General features: G+C 36.8%; 1 protein-coding gene across 9 annotated transcripts in view; it reads right to left on the reverse strand.

Annotated features, from left to right (window-relative positions):
• Nucleotides 1-20,452, reverse strand: part of LOC105201666 (hemicentin-1) — a 196,250-nt gene that overhangs the window by 101,641 nt on the left and 74,157 nt on the right. For 3 of the 9 annotated variants that reach the window (XM_039451935.1, XM_039451933.1, XM_039451932.1), the window contains one exon: nucleotides 20,378-20,427. The exons of the other annotated variants lie outside the window; for them this stretch is intronic. The gene's annotated coding sequence lies outside the window, so the exon portion shown is untranslated. The remainder of the gene's footprint in view (nucleotides 1-20,377; nucleotides 20,428-20,452) is intronic. 9 annotated transcript variants of the gene reach the window in all.

Below are 20,452 nucleotides of genomic sequence, written 5' to 3' on the forward strand. Positions count from 1 at the left end.
CGAAATTTATTGTCGTCGTCAGATACTTCCTCTGCTCGATTCTCATCCGGCCTGTTATCCCGTCCCTCTTGTCCGACGCTTCCTTGAATACGGAGAATAATTGAAGTTAGACAGCGGCAATATGAAGACGCGGAGACGCGGACGAACGATGTGCCCCTTAATGAAATAAGACTCTCCTAATCATGGCAGCTATATCGCACTCTAACCCAATTAGCGATACTCGCGACAAAACCTTCGCGAGTAAAGACTTCGCAGTACGAAAACGGAAATCACAAAAGCGAAAATTTGCTGTTGTCGCTAATCGCTAATAAATCATATATTCAGTGAAAATAGAAAAATTTATTATATTCAACACTGTGATGTATATAATAGAGAAGAAGATGGTATTGCCCACTCATTCACATTTTATACAATAACTTTATTAATAATCAATTTTAAATTGAAAACTGAACAATTATATTTATCAAACTGTTCTTCAATAAAATTAAACAAAGTTATGACATATTTATCGTATTGAATATTGTTTATAAAAATAGTAGCGACAATGCATAATGGATCGGAGAAAAACAAAGATGGTAATATAGTCCACTACAGCAATAAATTTAAAAAAAATTGTTTTAATTAAAAAAATACAGTGTTTAAAAACAATTGTTATAAAATTATATACTTACTCAAAATAAAGAAAAATATTGCAGAATATGTGCAAATGTATGTACGTACACATTAGCTTTCCGCATGCAAACTTCATTACTGAAAATCTATATATGTAAACTATAGATTAGCAGTAAAACTACAATTAACTTGTAGATCGAATAACTATTTCGATATGAGAACTTTGTATTAGACCTGTCGAAACATTAGTATGGACTTACATTAGCAAAATCCCTTGTAATTGTATAAATTTGGATAACTTGAAACGAACCGAATAAAATGATTAAAGAGTCAAAAAATACTCGAGTGTGCATACGTGTGATGATACGCTCAAGTTTAAAAAGAACAAGAAAATGCGTGTAATTAAATGTTAAAATGTATCTGGAAAAAGTTTCTAAATGCTCGAAAGTAAAAATGTCATAAGAAATGTTGGCTATTGTGTATTGACACATTAGCGTCTTTAAATAACGGCAGATTAAATAAGTAATTTCGTAAATAATTATTAGAATCCGTCACTAATAACAAAAATAATATTTAACATGACTCATAATATCCACCTTCTTCTCTAATATTATTTATTTTTACTTGTATTGCTTGAATTATTTACTTTTATTTACTTTTTTTATCCTTTTGTTAATTGTACAGTTTCGCAATATATCATCCATTGTGGGATATACTAGGCGCTGAGTTTCCGAGAGATGCACGCTATCCTAATTATACTACGGCGCCTGCTTTCTAACAACAATAGATTAGGCGCGGCGAACTCTTTTTCCAGATTGCACACGCGAGCTAGACGGCAAAAATAATTAGATCGAGCGCCAAAGCTTTAAATTAATTTTATCATTTTAATGAGTTCACTTATGCAACCAGTTTCCTAACCACTCGTAACCGCTCCCGTAACGGCAGCAGCCGGTCTGACTTTTTTTCCAATTAGTAACAGCAGAAAGCTTGATAAAGCCGGCAAGAATTCGATCGCCTAATTGCGAAGTGGCTTACGATAATTGAGCTTTCTGAATTTCAGTCGAGAAAGTAAATCGAAGTAGCATTTAATAAAAGAGTTCGGTAATAAAAATTAATTTTTTTTTTTGTTAAAACCACCAAAAACTCCGAGATGCTTTAGGAATTATAAATTCGACTAAATTTATCAGCAGCAACGTGCATGCGCTTCATTAATTTTTTAAGCTCATCGAGGTTCTCACTAATAATAAACTTACGCTGTTATGTAAATCCGTATGGAGAAGGGTACTTTTGGTGCACTGAATGCTCACCAGATGTACGCCTGCATAATTACGTAACCGAATTTCAATTATCCAGTACTTGTTACTTGGGCGCGAAAGTTTGCGAGGCACTGTATTTTTCCGACTGTACAAGGACTTTGCAGTGTTCAAGTTAAACAATGATGCATGCCGAAATAATTGTACGTGAATTCGCATTCAACAACACACATCGCCGTTTAGCTTGAGAACATTCACGAACTTTTGCCCTACTATACACATTGCGAAACGTAAATTGCTTGCTGTACATATTCTAACAGCAGCTGTTGGCGATATTATGGATCGCTCTTTGGAAACTTAGGAAGCGAAAATATCTGAAGCATTCGCGAGCGCCAAATGGACCGCGCCCTACGTCTACGATCGATTTAGTTCGAAATCAAGTAAATAGATGAGTTCGATTTTCGAAAGTGCCGGATTTAGCTCACCGTTGCCGACCGATCGCATCCCCCGAATCAACATCGCGGCATTGCGTTCGCGGCGAATATCTCGAAAGTGAATTTCCTGTTTGCGGCATTACCGCTCGAGAGACGGTGCACGGCCGTGAGGCTGGTTAAGGACCAACAGCGGAGAGGCTGCACGAACAAGTGCAGAAACTCCCGGCACTTCTCCCAGCATCGATATTAAGCTCTCTTGGTGCCGTTCCTCCGCACCGCGAGGCCGTCGACCTGCAAAATTTACGAGCCCGAACCTCGCGTGTTGCGAAAATTCCGGGTGTGCATCTCATCGTCCGATAAGACAAAACGCGCTTACGAGTTATTATTTTAACTTCGATGCTCTTCTAACTCGTGTCGAAAGCACATACCGACGAGGATACAAAAGATCGAAGGGACTGCGCAGATGCCATTGTTATCAAAATAATCGCTTACGTAATTTAGATCTCGCGGAAAATTAATTCTTAATTTGTGATAAAATATCTTTTACATTCGTAATTTATCTTGTTTGCAATTAAAACGTATTTTTAAACGCTTAAAACAGATTATAAAGATACACTGTATTATATCTCTACCGAGACATTGAAAAGTACAAAAAATTCAAACTTTACAAAAGCAATCTCAAAGTCAATATTACCTTTCACAATCTAAAGAGATTATTTGTTAATCAAGTTTAAGATTATATTAAATCGCGCAATATTTTCTGCTGTAAAAGCTTAACAAAAAAAAAAAAAAATTAAATGTTTCAAATTTTTTTTATTAACCGTATACATTTATAAGTTTTCTCGCCATTTTTGAATTTGTTTTTGAACAGCATACTTCCCACTAATTCTGCAAAATTTTAAACGACAATATTTACCGTAGTGAGAAAATAATGTGGCGTAATATAGGAGGAGAAAAAATACCGGCTCTATTGGCGTTTTAATGCGTTACGGCTCGTTATGCACGATGTCGTAAGTATGTTACAAGCTCCCCCGGTAATTAAGTTAGTCGCCATCGTCGAGGGGGATGGGTGAGAGGGAGGGAGGGGGGCAGGCATTAATCTCCGTGTAAGTTAATACTGCGATCGCGTTTACGGCGCGGCGTGCGCTGGAGAGGATTGCTGCTCCTGAATCGGAAACAGACTGCCGGCACACAAAAACTCTAATAATGTCGGCCGTTACAAACGGTTACAGCAAACCGCCTTGTACTGCGAGCAAAACTACTACTTACGCGGTCGTATACCGATTACACGCGCTCGTTTTAAGCAATTATCGTTACGGGGACGTTCAATGTTGAAACCAGCGTTCCTTGTTGTCGCAAGGAAACTTTTTTTTATCGTCTCAATAAAACGGGAGTATTACGTGGTAACAAGTAATTTAGTAGAGAGATTACGCGAAATATCAGATTTATTTACGGAAACATGTAAAACTTAATAAATCCGAACTTCTAATTCTCCTCACGGTGAACGTATTTTAACATTTGATTTAACTGCTATAACAGTATAGCAGTATAGTATATCAGTTAATTGCAATTTAGTGTTGTAGGAATATTAAGAGTTCGCAATATAATTAAATGAAGAAACTTGCTAATGTATTTCTAAATACGTAACGCAAGAACAAATTTCTGCGCGAAATATATAATTTATGAAATATTTCTGCTGAAGAGATTATTGCGGAAGAAATTACACAAAGTTAGCAAGGCAAGCAATTAATGTACAGCTTCCTTCTCGTCATAAAACCAATGTAATCAATTTAATTAACAAATTATCAATGTAATTAACAATCAATCTAACCACTCTTATTTTTATGATCGTAAAAAAAACGTCCAGTCGATATCATTGTTTGATCTGTACTCGCTATCAAGATAATATTAATATAAATTCAGATGGAATTAAAAATCATGAGCTATTTGTACAATAAAATAGTAATATATAACCGAATGAAATCACTTCCGCATCGCTGTGTATCGCGCGATTCGCAATCCAATTTCCCCAATTCCTCTCTGTTTCTCTCTTTCTCCTTCTCGCTCTCTATTTCTATGTACTGACGATAAATAAAAATCGCGAAACTGTCTGCGCCAGATTTCGTCGCGATCGGCGGTGCACTTACGATCGTCGAAGCGGCTGCACGCGACGAGCGTCGATTTAATGGACGTCGCCGATAACTGAAAGCGCCTTTCTATCTTTGCATTTTGCGCGCCGCTCGAGTGGACGAACGGCGACGTGGTGAAAATATGCGCCGAGGAGACTCCGCATGGATTTCACGCGAGTGATCTATATACGAGGGGGTCGTGTGTACCAGTCGGAGATTTATCGCGAAGAAAATTAAAGCGGCACAATTTCTGCGGCCTTCGTCCACTGTAAAACGAGCCGCGCGCCGGTACTCTCACACCCTGCGAAACTCGATGCGAATTGCTACGAAGATATAATTGCGATAATAAGAGCATCCTCGGCTATGCCATCACGCAAACTCTTCTCAATCGATATCGCACGTTTGATAGTATTGGCTTTCGAATCTCTTCGTTCGTTGCAATGCCCGATGTATACAGCCGCGTTTTACCGCGAATATTTCGCCGAGTCTGGAGAATCGACATGTCCATTGCGAGTTTGGACCAAACAATCGGAAAAATCGTGCGATCGTTTCATTCTGCGAGAAGACATGAAAGGAGATAGAAAGAGGAAGAGCGAGGCTAAATGCACGCCTCTTTCCAGATGCACACGAATCTCCAGCCGTTAAATGGCAGCAGCAGCCTCAATTATTTCCTCGTTTTCTTACTTTCTTTATTCTTATTCCATTTCCCGATCCTCCATTTTAACGTCTCTTTCTTCTTTTCTCGTTCTTGTTCACATCACGATGAAACTTACGTAATTGATAGTTCGGCAAACTAATCGTTTCGTCAAATTACATTTTACCCTTGAGATAGTTAAAGTTAAGTAGTTAACCCTGCTGTTCTGTTCGGGTCTGCGACCTAAAATGTATTTTATCTACTTACTAATATAATTTTATTAAAAAGCTTTCTTCCTCTGTCATTTGACGATTCTGTAGAATTCTGTAAAAATTCTTTATTTTTTACTACATTAGCTTTTTTATTATATTAACTAACAAACAATACAATTGGAAAATCAAATAGAACAATAAAGTTAGTTTTACCTCAATGCATTTCACATCTAAATTCATGCTTATAAAAAATATTTTATAAATTACATATAAAATCCAAAGACAGACAAAATTCGCAAAAAAAATATTTAAATTTTGCACATTATTTAAATGAGTGTAGCATAAATTTATAATAATCTTCCAATTTTTTAATTCAAATAGCGGTGGTATTTATTATGCGCGGTAAAAATTTCATATTCGCGGAAATATTGCAAAATTACGGTGGAAATTATTATTACGCACAATAAAAATTTTATATTTGCGGAGATTTTTCAAAATTATCGCGGACATGAAAAAGATAAATAACATAGACGGATTAAGAGATTAGGAGAGAAAAATTTTTAATGAAAGCGCGCTTCGTAGTTTCTTCGTTTATTTAATTTAAGAATAAAATTTCTACGATAAAAAATTTTTGACTATTTAAATTAAAAATATTAAAAATATTTAATCATCTCTCCCTTTATCCTTTATTTTTGTTAAGTCAAACGCGGACAAGTTGCAACTTGCGAATTCGAAAAATGATTGTAAATATCGTGCTAATAGAGGTATAAAAAAAATGCGAATAAAAATGCGCTAATGTAAAGCTCCTACTGCGTTCTCCCATTATTCCACCCCATTTCGTCTCTTACGTCTATTCTCCTTATTCATATAAAGTTACCCTTCCTTTTTCCTTTCCGGGCATTTCCTCTCAATATGCCATATCTATACTTCTGTAAGACGAAGCCTGTTCACTCCCCTAACTAATTTCTTATAAATGGTTTTCGCTCGAACGACTCCCGCCAATTAAGACGTCTTTTGTCTTAAGAGGAGCAACTCTCGAAGTCGAATAAGAGCGGATCCGCGGAGATTGTGGGGAAAGTACAAGTATATATATATATGTATATATTGTCTATATATAACTCTTATTATTACATAGCTTTTCATGTACAGCCGGTGCCTCGAAATTAATATAACGATCGTAAAACATAGATATTTGTAAGTTTGTTGAATAACAATAATACTTTTATATTAACCTTTATTAAATTTTAACAACATTATTCAACTGCAATATTGATGCATTTCAAAATATTTAAAGTTTTAATCTACAATAATTAATAAAAATTGCTCTTTTAGTATATTGCAATCTCGATAAAATAATTGATAAAAATAGAATAACTCGCTAAAAATTATTAATTGTCGTAATTTAATAGATTCACAAATTAAAAAAAAAAAGAAAAATACTTTAAAGAAATACCTCAAAATGATTGTAAATATCATGCTAATAGAGGTATAATTTCACTCGTATGTTTGTGAAAGTTTCAAAATTTTCTTAGTCCCTACACATACATTGGATACTCGCCCTTTTTTTCCTCCCGTAGTACAAAGTTTTTACCGCTATCGGTGTTATCTTACTGCATCTTAAGATACCTACGGTATTGTTATCGTTGAGAGGTAAGATCGTTTTCAGAGGTTTGCCTAGAAAAATTGCTGTACGCGCTTGTTAACGAGCGCACGTCAAGTTTATGGCGAAGCGCATTCTGGACGTCGGTCGGTCGGTTGGTTGGTTGGTCGGTCGAAAACCAACTTGCCCCGTTCTCCCGAGCCGAGAGCGATGGGACGCGGATCTCTCATTTCTACGATGGCGAGAGGCCGTCTCGCCAGCGTAACTTTAATTCCGCGGAATAATACTCGAGGGGACAAATTGGATTTTTCCTCTCTTCGCTCTTTTTAATAAGCCTTATTTCGCCTCCAGCGCGTGCAAGGAATATGCTGCGAGTGTCCGAGGTTTTACGAGGCCTCGTCGTCTCTCGCTTTGGACTCTCGTGCGTCGTAAGAATTCGGAGATACGAGAGATGCTTTTTATTCTCACCGACATTTAATTTTCCCTCGCTCCTTTTGCGTTTGATATTCCCGTCTCTAATCCGGTACGCTCGGCGGTTATACGACTTCGCGAGTTTCACTTTAAAGAAATAATTTTTTTTGTTTTTTTTTGTAGAAATGTATACTACTACGCAGATTGTGTCCTCAATATTTCAAATTTGAAGGAAATAAGTACAAATATTTTAGACTACGCTCATTAAATTCATAATGTAAAAAAATTCGCAGTAAATTAACATAATCCATGAATATTTCATAAATATTTATATGCTGAAGTCATAAATATTATATATTATCCATTTATTTCTATGAAAAAGGACCTGAAAGTTTTACGCGCACTGGCCTTTATCATAAATAATATTATAAATAATTCCAAGGTACGTGAATTTCAAATCATTTTCACCATCAAACAGTTAAAACGAATATTCCTTTTATACATAAAACGCGTTCAATCAACGTTACCCAAGTAACAATATGAATAACAAAGCGCCCGTGACGTTGCGTAATTATTCGCCGACGTGTGTCTCATACCGGTCTATTTTATCTTTCATAAAAAAAAAAGAATTATATTACAGCGCAGCCGCATCGCTGTCCCCGTAGGCTCGACAAGCAACTCAAACGTGAAGTATGAATTAGAGTACGCGGGGCGGAAAGGATCTCCCTTGAATTTTAATGGCCAGGCTTCGTCGTCGGTCCGCGCGACATCGGTTTCTCTCGCAACTCGCTCGTTCCACGGCAAACAAGGCGCCCGATGTATTCATGAGGAATAAAGTTTTCGTCGCAGTCCGCGAGAAAAGAACTTTCCGAACCGTCTCCGCCCGAAGAACGAGTCTACCGCTTCGAGTCTCCGGACCCTCGTCTCCCTTCCGACCAACGACCCGCTTTAAACCCCGCATCCGACCTTCCTTTCTCCTATTTCTTCTTCCGCTCTTTACGTATGCATATGATCCCGCGAATGCATCACTGTGTGTGCGTCCGTACGAGTTATGCAGCTATTCGACTGCGCTTCGCGACCAAGGCGGCTGCAGGAAGCCGACTGGCGACATTCTACCTCGTCTCTTCCGTCGCGGCTCCCTTACTAGCCCCCTGAATCTTATTCCCGTTTCCCCTCTCGCTAACTCTTACCAATTTTTCGTACGTTTACGACTAGCGAGGCTGCCGGCGCGGCTACGCGGAACGGACGGAGGGAGGAAGTCGAGTCAGTCAAAAGTTTGCAGGCACTTCCTGAACTATCCGGCTATAAAGACTGCATGAACGCACGTGCGTGTGTGGGTGGGTGCGCCACGATCTAAAAGTTCAGAGAGCTCGGAATGCGCCCGGCGCATCACGACCAACCGAAAGTATGTGTCTCTCCTTCCTACCTGCCTGTCTGCCTGCCTGCCACCGCTCCATTGTCGGATTCCACCTATTTTAGTTTTGTTAACAAATCCTTCTGCACTCTCATTACTTGAATTCTCGTTTAATTCTGCTCTGAAACCCTCATTATATTTAAAGAGTTTGTCGCTCATCGCAATATGCATATATAGAACAATTACACTTTCATTTGAAGTCTGGATGTACACTTTAATGATAAGATTGGTTTGGAATGAGCGCTATGACATGGTAATGGTAAATGGGATATTAAAAGGTATCGTTCAAATATATGTTGTGATCATAATATATTCATAAATATATCCTCGAGGTAACATGGATTTGCAAAAAAATTTTTAATAATACCTATGTATAATAAAATGTTATACACAAGATATTTGATGTTTAATTAATTTGATGATATATCAAAATCTCTTAGACAATGTACGTAATTCTACATGGAAGAAGCAATTTTGCTGAAATAGAAATTTGAAAATAATTGTGTCGAACCATTTAAAAAATTGTATTGTAATTATCAAATGTTCAACTCGATTGCTAGAGTGTCAAAACTGTTTGCAACAATTTGATGGTACCATAAAATTGATTTCTGATCTAGTTAAATTTTTTTTAGCTGCTGCAGCAAAATTATTCACTTCCGTGTAGATTTATTTTTTTTCATCAAACTTAAAGGTATATTTTTCCTCGATAAGCGAGAGTAATTATTATGAAAGGTAAAGATCACTGGGATCTCTCAGAATAGATTGAAAATTAAGCGAGAACGGACGCTGTATGGAAGAAACGAAGTTATAACTTCACGTAGCACAGCACTGCCACGTCTGTAATATCGTTGACGTCGGAGGAGTTGAAGCCGATGGCGATCACCCGTGGGAGCTCGACTCCAACTGCACGGAGATGGCTAAGAGCCGGCCGGGTCCATGTTTTGTTAACCTGATAAACAGCCAGCGCCAATCGCCGTGGAATATATGAACGGTATACGGAACGGGGAACGGAGAGCTGTGCTGTTGAATCCCGTTTGTAATCTGGCGGTTGTATCTCGCCAGCCGATTGAAAGAACGCGCGGGGAGCCATCGATATCGAAGCCGTATTGGCTCGCTGAAACGAACCCAGAAATTACAAGCAGCTTCCCGACTCACGTCGTCGAGAGGAAATTTATAAAGCGCTCCGATCGCATGGTATTCCGCGATTTTCCCTCGCCAGATCGAACTGTTTGGTGCTCGGCGTGGAATCGCGTTGGGGGTTTCATGTGCGAGCTGTGTGTATCAACTTTCGTTTCACCACTGCTGTTCCATTCGTGCAAATATGACGGACACGGTGAGCAAATTCGATCACCGTAATGCGTACAACCTGTTTCATATTACGTCCTTAGACAACGGCAAGATTCAATAATGTTCCCGAACATCTCCCAGACTTCTCGCGAGAACCTCAACTCCCCGCATTTGCGTACTACATGGTTGTATTATTGTAATTTTTTCCATATTTTCCGAAGAATAAGGTAATCGTCGAGAAGAAATTGCTTTATGTTCTTACTTTAACGGAAATTGAAATATAATTTTGCTAAGAAAGGAACTCTGTTCTCCGTGTTTCTCTGTCAGCATGATAATAATGAATGCAGAAGTTGCATTTTTGTTCAAAGCGAAGAAAACTAAATTGGCAAAAATGAAATAAAAATAATTATCATTCTTGGCACTTAAAATTATTATCTATCATCCTCCACCTATAAAATCATAGTTTGACACGGAAAGAACGGAATTTTGCTGAAATACAGATCTAAAAATAAATATGTTGAATCATTAAAAAATTTTAACTTAGACATTTAAGTTGGTTGCTGAAATGTCAAAACTTCTTGCAGCAATGTCATCATGCTTGAATGTCCTATGTAATAATTTTGATAGGACAACATAAAACTATTTTCTGATCTAGCTAAATTATTAGATACCGCAGTAAAATTGTTCTTTCCGTGTAAACAATATCTTTACTATTACCGACCCAACGTTACGTACTGTAGATCGCACGCACTAATACAACGGCCGTTATCTATCAGAATTCACCGACGAGATACATTAGTCGCATTGTTGAGCCCCACAATGATCCACTGCCCGACGCACGCTATGCAGTTTTCCAAGTAAGCGACATCTGATTAATCAACGTGGCTAGGCGATCAATCAACGCGCGTAGCGCGCACAATGAAAGCGCAAGTCAAAAGTGAGCCGTGATAATCGCGTGGCGAAACGTGGTTGCAGTGTGCGTCGTAGCTAATAACGACACTGAGAAAGAGAAAGAGGGAGGGAGGGTAAAGAGAATCGGAGCAGGAAACACGGTGAGAAACAATAACGGACTGGTGCGCCGTGGGCCGCGAGCGCGAATTTCACAATGGTCCACATTACCACGCGTACGCCAGGAGCATGATCGAACGGGAGAGCTGCGTGCGTACAAGCGGCACAGGAGTAATATTCGGGATGTCTATGTCAATAATGGCACCGTGCGCGCATTGTGGTCCGGTTTATTCCCGAATCGCGCTGTCATTGTGAGGCGCTGCCGGGAGAAGCCGAAAATACATCGTCACGCGACGAAGACGGAGTTACGGGCTGCTACGTTAGCCCAATGGCGATTATTAGCTAACCAGAACACAGTCTCGGCGATCGACGTTCATCGATCAAACAACGCGGAACGCGCACCAACACACGCGCCGGCTCTGACCCGCGGCGCAATCGCGCCCTCGATTAAGGAGCCTATGGATCGAGAGCCTGCCTTCATTGGAAGGATATCTTGTTGCTATATTATCGTCAGGGAAGGGATTGATACTGGTGTAATTTCCACGAGTTTACGTTTACCTCACGTGAAAATGATATATCCGTGTCAGTTCGTGATACACGATGAAAAGACTACCACTGCGCCCTGAAGCGATGACGTAACTTGCCCGAATTCGTACGAAAACTGTATCTGTTGCAATTACACCGGGTTGAATCCGCGAGTGGCCTCGCGAGAGCAAAAGATATTTAAATAAAAATGCGAAATGTATACAATTCGCGTGTACTTTGCGAAATAAAAAATGTAAATCTTATGCAAGTTACTTTTTTACATCTCTGTATGAGAGCTATTTGCAATATGGATCCTCAAAAAGGTATTTTAATACAATAAATCAATAAAATTTTTGTTGCCAGTCCATGAGATCAATTATCTTTTATCAAAAGCATTACATAAACTTTAAACAATCTATGCAATATCTCTGCATAAGCAAATTATTTGGCGCTTGCAATTTTTCGGCGGAATGGAACTTGAAAATAAAAGTAATATCGAAGATTATTTTCTGAGCAGAGGCGACCGTAACTGCGATTGTTGCGGATTTAATGTTAGGAAAGCAAGTGCACGCGAGCAAGGAATTAGATTATAAATTTACCCAGGTGATATCGGGCAGACTGGAAAATGTCTCGACCGCACCTGAGACCTCATGCATACATTCCGTGGGACGAAGATGCGACCCCGATGTTATACCGTGAGGAACAACGTCGCGCCACGTCGAGATTCCTGTATTTTTTACGAGGGCAATAGTTGCACCCTTTAAAGTTCCGTTGCGCGATTTAAAGTAACGACCGAAATCCGTGCATCCGCAATAAATATGCGAGTACAACTCGAAACTTTTATTAGCATAAATCCATTCACCGCGGCCACAATCTCGGGTAACAAGGGTATCGCCGTCACGCGTAACACATATTCTATCGCACGTTGTTCAAAATTTCTCTTCTTAAAATGTGCAAAAAAGCATGTCTGAAAACAAGGATACTTCTATTTCAAAGCTAAACGTTTACAAACGTCTAAAATTGACGGTGTTTCTCGAACAAATTAAATATAAAGAAAAATTGAACGAGATAAAAGCACATAAATTCTTGAGCTAGATGGCTTGAGTGTACAAAGTAAAAAGTTGTTACACACACAATTTCAAAACTGAAAATTTCAAAGATTTATTTATTTTTTTCTAATCAGTGACAAAAAATTTTGATGGCAAATGCTCGAATTTTAGCTCTGAAACCAGCTGCAAAAAGGGAAATAACGAAAAATTTGGTTTATAATGATGTTTGCAGCGAAAATGACCATATTTTGCTGCAGTTTTAAATAAATAACTTTTAAACGAGTACGCAGATCTAAATAAATTTTTACACGAATATTTATTAGAGTTTTATTAGTACACGTAAAAATTTTGATTTATAATTCGTAATGCTACTCTTTCATCGAATTTGCAAATAAATATAAAATGCGATTTTACATAAGAATCAAGAATAAATAAACAAAATAAACAAAAAGTTAAATAACCTTCAAATTAATAAAAGAATTGTACTCAAATTTTACATTCAAGATACTCAAACGTAACAATAGAACAATCCATGAAATTTTTATATTTCTACTAATATTTTGAAATACGACACATCCTCAAATAATACACGTTTTAAAATATATTGTTTAGAAAATAGGGCAGTGATTTTTTATTATAAAATTTTTTATTATCTCTTGTTTATTGCACTTTTTAATCACATTTCGTTTAATCACATTTGCAGAATTTCGCATCTCGCGTTAAAAAGAATGTGTTCGCGTGCGAGCGGAGATCGCGTAACCAGCATTTGTCTGGCAACCAACCACGCGAGAGAACGAGATACGGAATCATAGAGCCGCGCGCGCGGGTGTATAGGATTTCGAAATTAAACGGCGACGTGTATTAGCTCGCTGACCATAAACGTCGACGCGATTTAATAGAGCTCACGTGCGGTCCACGGAAACGTGGCGATTACTTTGTTTGTACGGCCGCAACAACTTTGCGACTGCCGCTGGGCAAGAAATCGTCGTGCTCCCAAATATAATTCTGCGCGTGAAACAAGCGATACGATCATTTCCCGCAGCTGTAGCCGCGGTCTTCCTTCTTCCGGGCGTGCTCGAAGCGAACACTCGCGCCCGACAGCAGGGTGCTCCGTTACAATCCAGTTAACAAAATAAGAAACGAAAAAGTAGCAAAGGCGTGCGCCGTCCTGCTCCAATGTTCTCAGCAAGCATGTTATTTTATCGGAAAATGTTGATGAGCTACCGCCTGCGCTTCTTACGATTGCAGTCTTGCCGAAATTTAATGTTTCCGAATCGCTCGCGAAATTAAAGTTGCGAAATTGCATTCTCTGCCTTCTGCTATTCCGAGTCATTGGCAGTCATACAGTCGTGACTGTTACTGATAGCGATTAACATCTTTTCCATCGTCCAGCAAACATGAAAATTAATATGAGGGGAAAAATTTTTCCTCTCTCTCTCTCTCTCTCTTTCTCTTTCTCTCTCCTCTTTCTCTCTCTCTCTCTCTCGTTTGTTCTTTTTCTCAAAACATATTACAGTGTTTAATATAAAGTAATTTAATATAATGTACAATATATATAAAATTTTATATCTCACATAAAAAAGATACGATTTTATCTCTCTTATATAAAATATTCGCGTTCGGATAATCGTGTGCTTGATCTAAATTTTTCTCTTATGTTATGTTAACCCTTGCAGATGCATTTTTCCCAGAGGACTGTAGCCATTCTTGACTCCCGTACTTTATTAAATAATCAGAAAGCTGCTTGGCGTATAAATTTTGTAAAAACAACGATAAAAAAAAGTAGCAGGTTTTAAATTCTAAATTTTTTTTTAATGTAATAGTTTCTTGCGATGTAAAAAAGAATGATGTACGAGTAATCTTTATTTCAAATTAATTAATGTCCATTGGGTCTCAACCCAATCGACATGTGTTCGTTATATAATAGCTACAAATTTCAGTATCACATTTTATATAACGTAAAAGTTACAGCAACGTAGTTATATTATAATTTTACTTTTCTTTAAAAATAACATTGACGATTTATATCATCTTGTTATAATTAACTACTCTTTTGTATTACGTTTAAATTCATTTAAATTCTACATTGAAGCCTCATGTGCTTCTTACGTAAATAATATATATATGCATTTGCACATTTATTAGTAAATATAAAAAAGCAAGCATGAAAGAAAGAAATAGATACAAGTAATTATGATATAAATATCACGAAATATTTGTTATACAAAGTGTTATTCCCAAATTGTATAGCAGTTACAAATTGTTTCGGCTAAGAAATGACACCGCCAGTTAAATATATTAATAAATTTACACTCAATTCAATATGAGAGAAACTTTTTTTTAAGAATATGAGTTTTCTTTTTTTTTTACGCTGTCTCACATAGTTTTGCACGATTATACGCAGTCTACCGCGAGTTCCCTCCCTCCTCGACTCGCCATTTCCCTCGCTCCGCGTGAAAAGTTCGTCAACTGACTTCTCCTTACGTGTGATAAAAAATTCTACTCTACTTGAAAGTTAAATCGCATTAGCGCAACGGGCGTATACGTGCGCAGCGTCGACAGACCGCTTTGAAATCCCGCAATCTCGTACAAATGGAGAATACCGCGTTTTACGTCTCGGTAAGAGCGACTAGGGACCCCGTTAAATATTTGTCCGTCATTACGGCAAAACGGCACTCTCTCATCATTGCTATCGGCGAATCGTGGTTATTGCGCCCGTTATGGTCACCTATTTTGTGACAATGTTGTGGTCACGTTGGACAAATAAATTCTGGATTTTTGTGGATTCCCCGTAGCATCGCGTGCAATCCGCACGCATTGCGGATAACGGCTGGAAATTATAAAGCGTATTTCTGTACGACCGCGCAAATGCTGTGCAATTTGGATTAAAAATGAAATAAACGGAATAATTGATATTACATCTAATTTATTACGTACATTTAATGCTGACGTTAAAAAGTATTACGATCAATCTATCATTCACATAATACATTGATATTTTTTACTTTTACGTAAATAATATTGTAACTAATAAAAATCCAATTTAAGTAATTAAGTTTTATGCTTATTTAATAGTGGGTAAATTATGTATTTCTTAGTTAGCTTTGTCTTGTACTGTCTTTAATCCCTATGCAATCATTGCGTTATATCCCTATACAATCATGTGCAGCAATCATAATTGCAATATCTCTCGTGAGCGATTTAATGATTTTAAATTTAAATGATTTTCGCTGGGAATTAAATCGATTAAAATTAAAAAAATTAGTATTTAAATTTAAATAATTTTCATTTGAGATTAAATTGCTTAAAAAAATCAGTGTTTAAAATGTTATACGATAGAATAATGGAATGCGCTGCGTAATTAAACGCTTCCAAACTGCAGTCCACGAACTTTCGTGTATTAATCCTGATGCGTTAGAAAATATCCCTCATTCACAATAGAATTATTCGACAGATTTCAGGAATTATTATTTCAGGTAGCATCGCCAATATTTGCTCGCAATTAGGGACGAGTCGCAGAACGCCGTTTTGTGTCTCGTGACTAACGGTATCAGTTAATCGAGTTCATCATTAATGCACACGCGCTTGGAGTCCCATTAATTCGCGCGGGCAACACATTATTCTGTTATTATTTCATCTCTGCTGCTCGAAAGTGACCGAACGATCGACATATAAAAAGCGGCACGATAAATTAGCTACCCGCCGATTGGGAATGATCGCTAATGAATAACGCGGTAACAGATTCCGAATTACGCAGAAACTACTTGCAGCGGACGGAGGACGCTTATAAAAAATGTAAAAAGAAAGAATATTAATTATTGTGCAGTATCGCTTTGTAACAGCGTTAAACATTGAGCTGTATTTAATTGACAGCAAACGCTATCCCATTCAAATTACAATGTAAAATTTTACAAATGCCCTTATACACACGAATACAGGATATTGTTAATTATTGCCCTATTATAGCAGTATAATATCATAATTAAACAATTAAAAGTTGTGTTATGTAATATACTCGCAATAATATACGAGGCGATAACATTAATGTTGCTTGAGGTTCTATATCTCTTCCATATTGAGTTAAAAAAGTAAGAGACAAAATTTCAATTACAAGAACAATTTTAATGAAATACAAATCTGAAAATAATTATCTTGAATCAAGTATAAAAAAATTTATAACTGAAAGCTAAAATGTCAAAATTTTTTGCAACAGTGTCATCATGCTCGAATAATTATTTTGATAATCTAACATAAATTCATTTTCTGTTCTGTATCTAACTAAATTTTTATATGCTGCAGTAAAATTCTTTTTTTCCGTATAATGATTCAATCTTAAATTATTATAGTTTTTTTTTAATATTTCAACATCAATCACAAACAGTATATTTAATTGTATGCGTCCTACATATTTTTTTGTCTCACTGATGTACTTTGTTACTGATGTATATAATAAGATTATAATTATATCTTGATAATCAAGTTATAATTATATCTTGATTTCACAAAACGATAATTGTTATTATGTCATGATTTAAGTATTTCCAATAGCTTCTAAAGAGTAATAATTATAATATGTACTCAATTCCTCTCTTCCTCTCTCTTTCTCTCTTAATTGTACATCTATCTCGTTTCTTATTCAGTGCTTTAACTAATATTTCTCGCGTCAAGATGTGGTACAATAATTCGAACGGCATCGAACCATCGCCACTGTTGCATCGAGGCCCCGCTTCGTTACTGCGAATTGATGCAAACCGATGACGTACACCAGATGCGCAGCCTGAGCTAAACTCAATCCCGTGGTGTTTATACACGGCAGTTGCCAAGCGAGCATGTCGAATTATCTTACGATTAGTTTGCGAATGTTACGAATACGTATTTCAAACACGGGAATCAATTTCGCAGCTGTGAATATGTTCATCAGGGGAGAGTCGCAAGCCGCGGATTCGCGTTAACGAGATCGGCAACCCGATCCCTCGAATTGTTGCTATCGTTATTAACGCATCGAGATCGCTAAGCGCCAATCAAGGATCATCAACAATAGCTCGCGTTCGTTCGAGCGAGCCCGTAAAATCGTCGGTGAACGCTTCGCCGACGCGGTCGAATTTAATTCGCGAGGTGGAACAACCGACGGCAAAATAATTCGCCACAACGTTCCCTCCGCTGGCTAAACGCGTAAAGTTCAACGGCCGTAAAGCTGTTTTCGATCGTAGTTTCGATATTTCGATGTTTTATAAATGACTGGCGCGCGTTGTAGGAAGGACCGATTCTACAAGTGCGTAAATCAAGTTTATATTTCCAAATGCAAGCAACCGTAATCTCCAACATCAATTCCGTATCCGATTCCGCAGCACCGTTGCTCAAACTTGCCGTTTGCCTCATTTTATGTTCGTTGCCGATTCGGGGGCGAGGCATCGGGCGAATTTCTCGTCGATTGAGCTTCGCGAACTCTCGGAGCGAACCGGGAAGAAATCGGGCCCCCCGGGTCGGTGCACCGAAGCGCGTGTACACGCTGCGAAGGGAATTACCAGCCGCAACATTAATTCTACGGAATACAGACAATTTTTCCGGAAGCTCCGTCATCACTGGACCGTTATTAACGGATTCGTCGCTTCAAGAAGACTTAATCGGATTGAATTTACCGAGGACTCACAATCGTACTTTGAAATTATATAAATCAGTTGTCCGAATCGACCAACTGCTCGACGAAGTCGCTTATTCGTAGAAATTGGATTAAAACAAAATTCTGTTTCTTTACCGCATCGCCACGCGCGAATTAACCCTGTTTATTTATTACTCTTTAGAAGATATAATATCAAATATCGTCTTGGGAAATAAAGGCGCTTTATTACAGCGAAACGGTGAGATAAAAAAAAATACGTAGGACGCATGTAACTAATACAATTAATAAAATATGTACTGTTCTTGATTGATGTTGAAAATTAAAAAAAAAAAACTAATAATTTAAGATTGAATCATACGAAATTGCAAGTAATGCAACATATTAAGTCATATGCATCAAATTTAATTTTATTTTTTGTTTTCACCTAATACTTAATGCATAGTAAATCGCAATACACCTGACAAGCTACAAATAATTTCTTTTTAAAATTATTTCGTTACCGTCTGATAATATTTAGTAAGCAACGCTATTTATTTGAAAATTAAAATTTAATAAACAAAATAAAGTTTTTTTTAAGATACCAATTACTACCAGCTCTATCATATCAATAGATAAAAAATGAATGAGTGAAACGTCATCCGTAAAGACTATTTTGATTTGCAGGTCTGCGACAGTTTTGCTGCTGCCCATATTCGTGATTTGCACAAATTTCATAACTGAGAGAATTGACTTCGCGCCCCACGTTGACTATGGCACAGGGACAATGTCCCTTCAATAACAGCTTTTAAATGAGAGTCAATGTAGAATAGATCGAAATGTACTGAATGTAATGCACCGATTATCGGTCATATACGTGGTTTATTGTAGAGGCGAATAACCGCGGATTGCGCGGATGGCCCTCGAACTAATGCTAAATAACTCTTCGAAACGAATTATTATATAATAGATGTCAATAATGTACTTTGTCACTTAATTTTATTTTAAATGACGTAAAGTCAAATTATTAATAAACATGAGATAGGCTATAAAAGATCATAAAATTGGCGCATCAAAATAGGTGCCGATAATCAGTCGTTTTTATTAATTAAATAAAATTGAAAATACGTTACATACTAAAAATCTTTTTATTTATTTGTAACGTCTACATACATATATTGTAAAAATTTCTGAATATCTGTAATTCTTACTTTTTTTGCACCAATTTGATAATATTTAACTCTGAAAGAAAAGAATATCTGAAGAAAAAACCTCTCTCAAAGTTTATTAAATATATGATATTTAGAGAAAAAAAACAAAAAATAAAAAAAACATTTAAATATTAACAATTTATTCTATTGCATTTTGATAATTTATTTTATTGCCTATGCAGAATATTTTATTTCCATCTTCATGATTGTGAGATAAAAAAACACAATACCACGAAGAAAATTAAATAAAAAAAATAAATAAATAGAATGCAACAATTGTATATTTGATATTTCTGTATCAGTATTTTATTTGTTTTTACTATTTATTTAAGCAGTAAATTTGAAAATTTAATCAGTTATAATGTATTTAAAACTGAAAAATTGATGCAAAAAAATATTTTTATGTCATTTTCCACTGTTTCTTAAAAATCTCGTTACTTGGGGAATACTCGGCAAAAAGTGTAAGAGGTAACAGCAAATATATAATTTACACATTTGAAAATAATTTCTCTTTTTTGTAAAAATTATCGTTTATCATTTTTTATCGAGCTTATTTTATCTCTGTGATGAAATATTTCCAATCATTTTTATTGTTTGTGCTTGCGAAATTACTATATAAATGTGAAGTAACCGTTATATCTCTCAATTAGTATATTGACATATAATAAAACGTCAAAATATACCAATAATTAATGCAGCGATATGAGCTTTCCATGTATATCAATGCATTCTTGCACAATAAATCAACAAATACTCTCACATATTTCGGGATCAAACATTTATCTTAATTACAGCTCATCTACAGTTTGGTAGTTTTGAGATAAAAGATCCACGAGATATTTTATTTGTCTGTAATATTTTTTACATGATCTTTGCTTCATGTGTGTGTATCTACATGTATGTACACACATAAATTTTATACAACTTTAATACAATTTTTATTCGCAAATCGATTACTCAAATTGAGATAGTATACAAAATAAAATACCATCTGACACTCACCAATACGATGCGCAGCAGCGGAGTAATTGCGTAATTGTAGCTACGTTGGTCTGCAACATACAAGTACAAAAAACT

This window comes from Solenopsis invicta, chromosome 7 (assembly GCF_016802725.1).
Source record: "Solenopsis invicta isolate M01_SB chromosome 7, UNIL_Sinv_3.0, whole genome shotgun sequence".
NCBI lineage: Eukaryota > Metazoa > Arthropoda > Insecta > Hymenoptera > Formicidae > Solenopsis > Solenopsis invicta.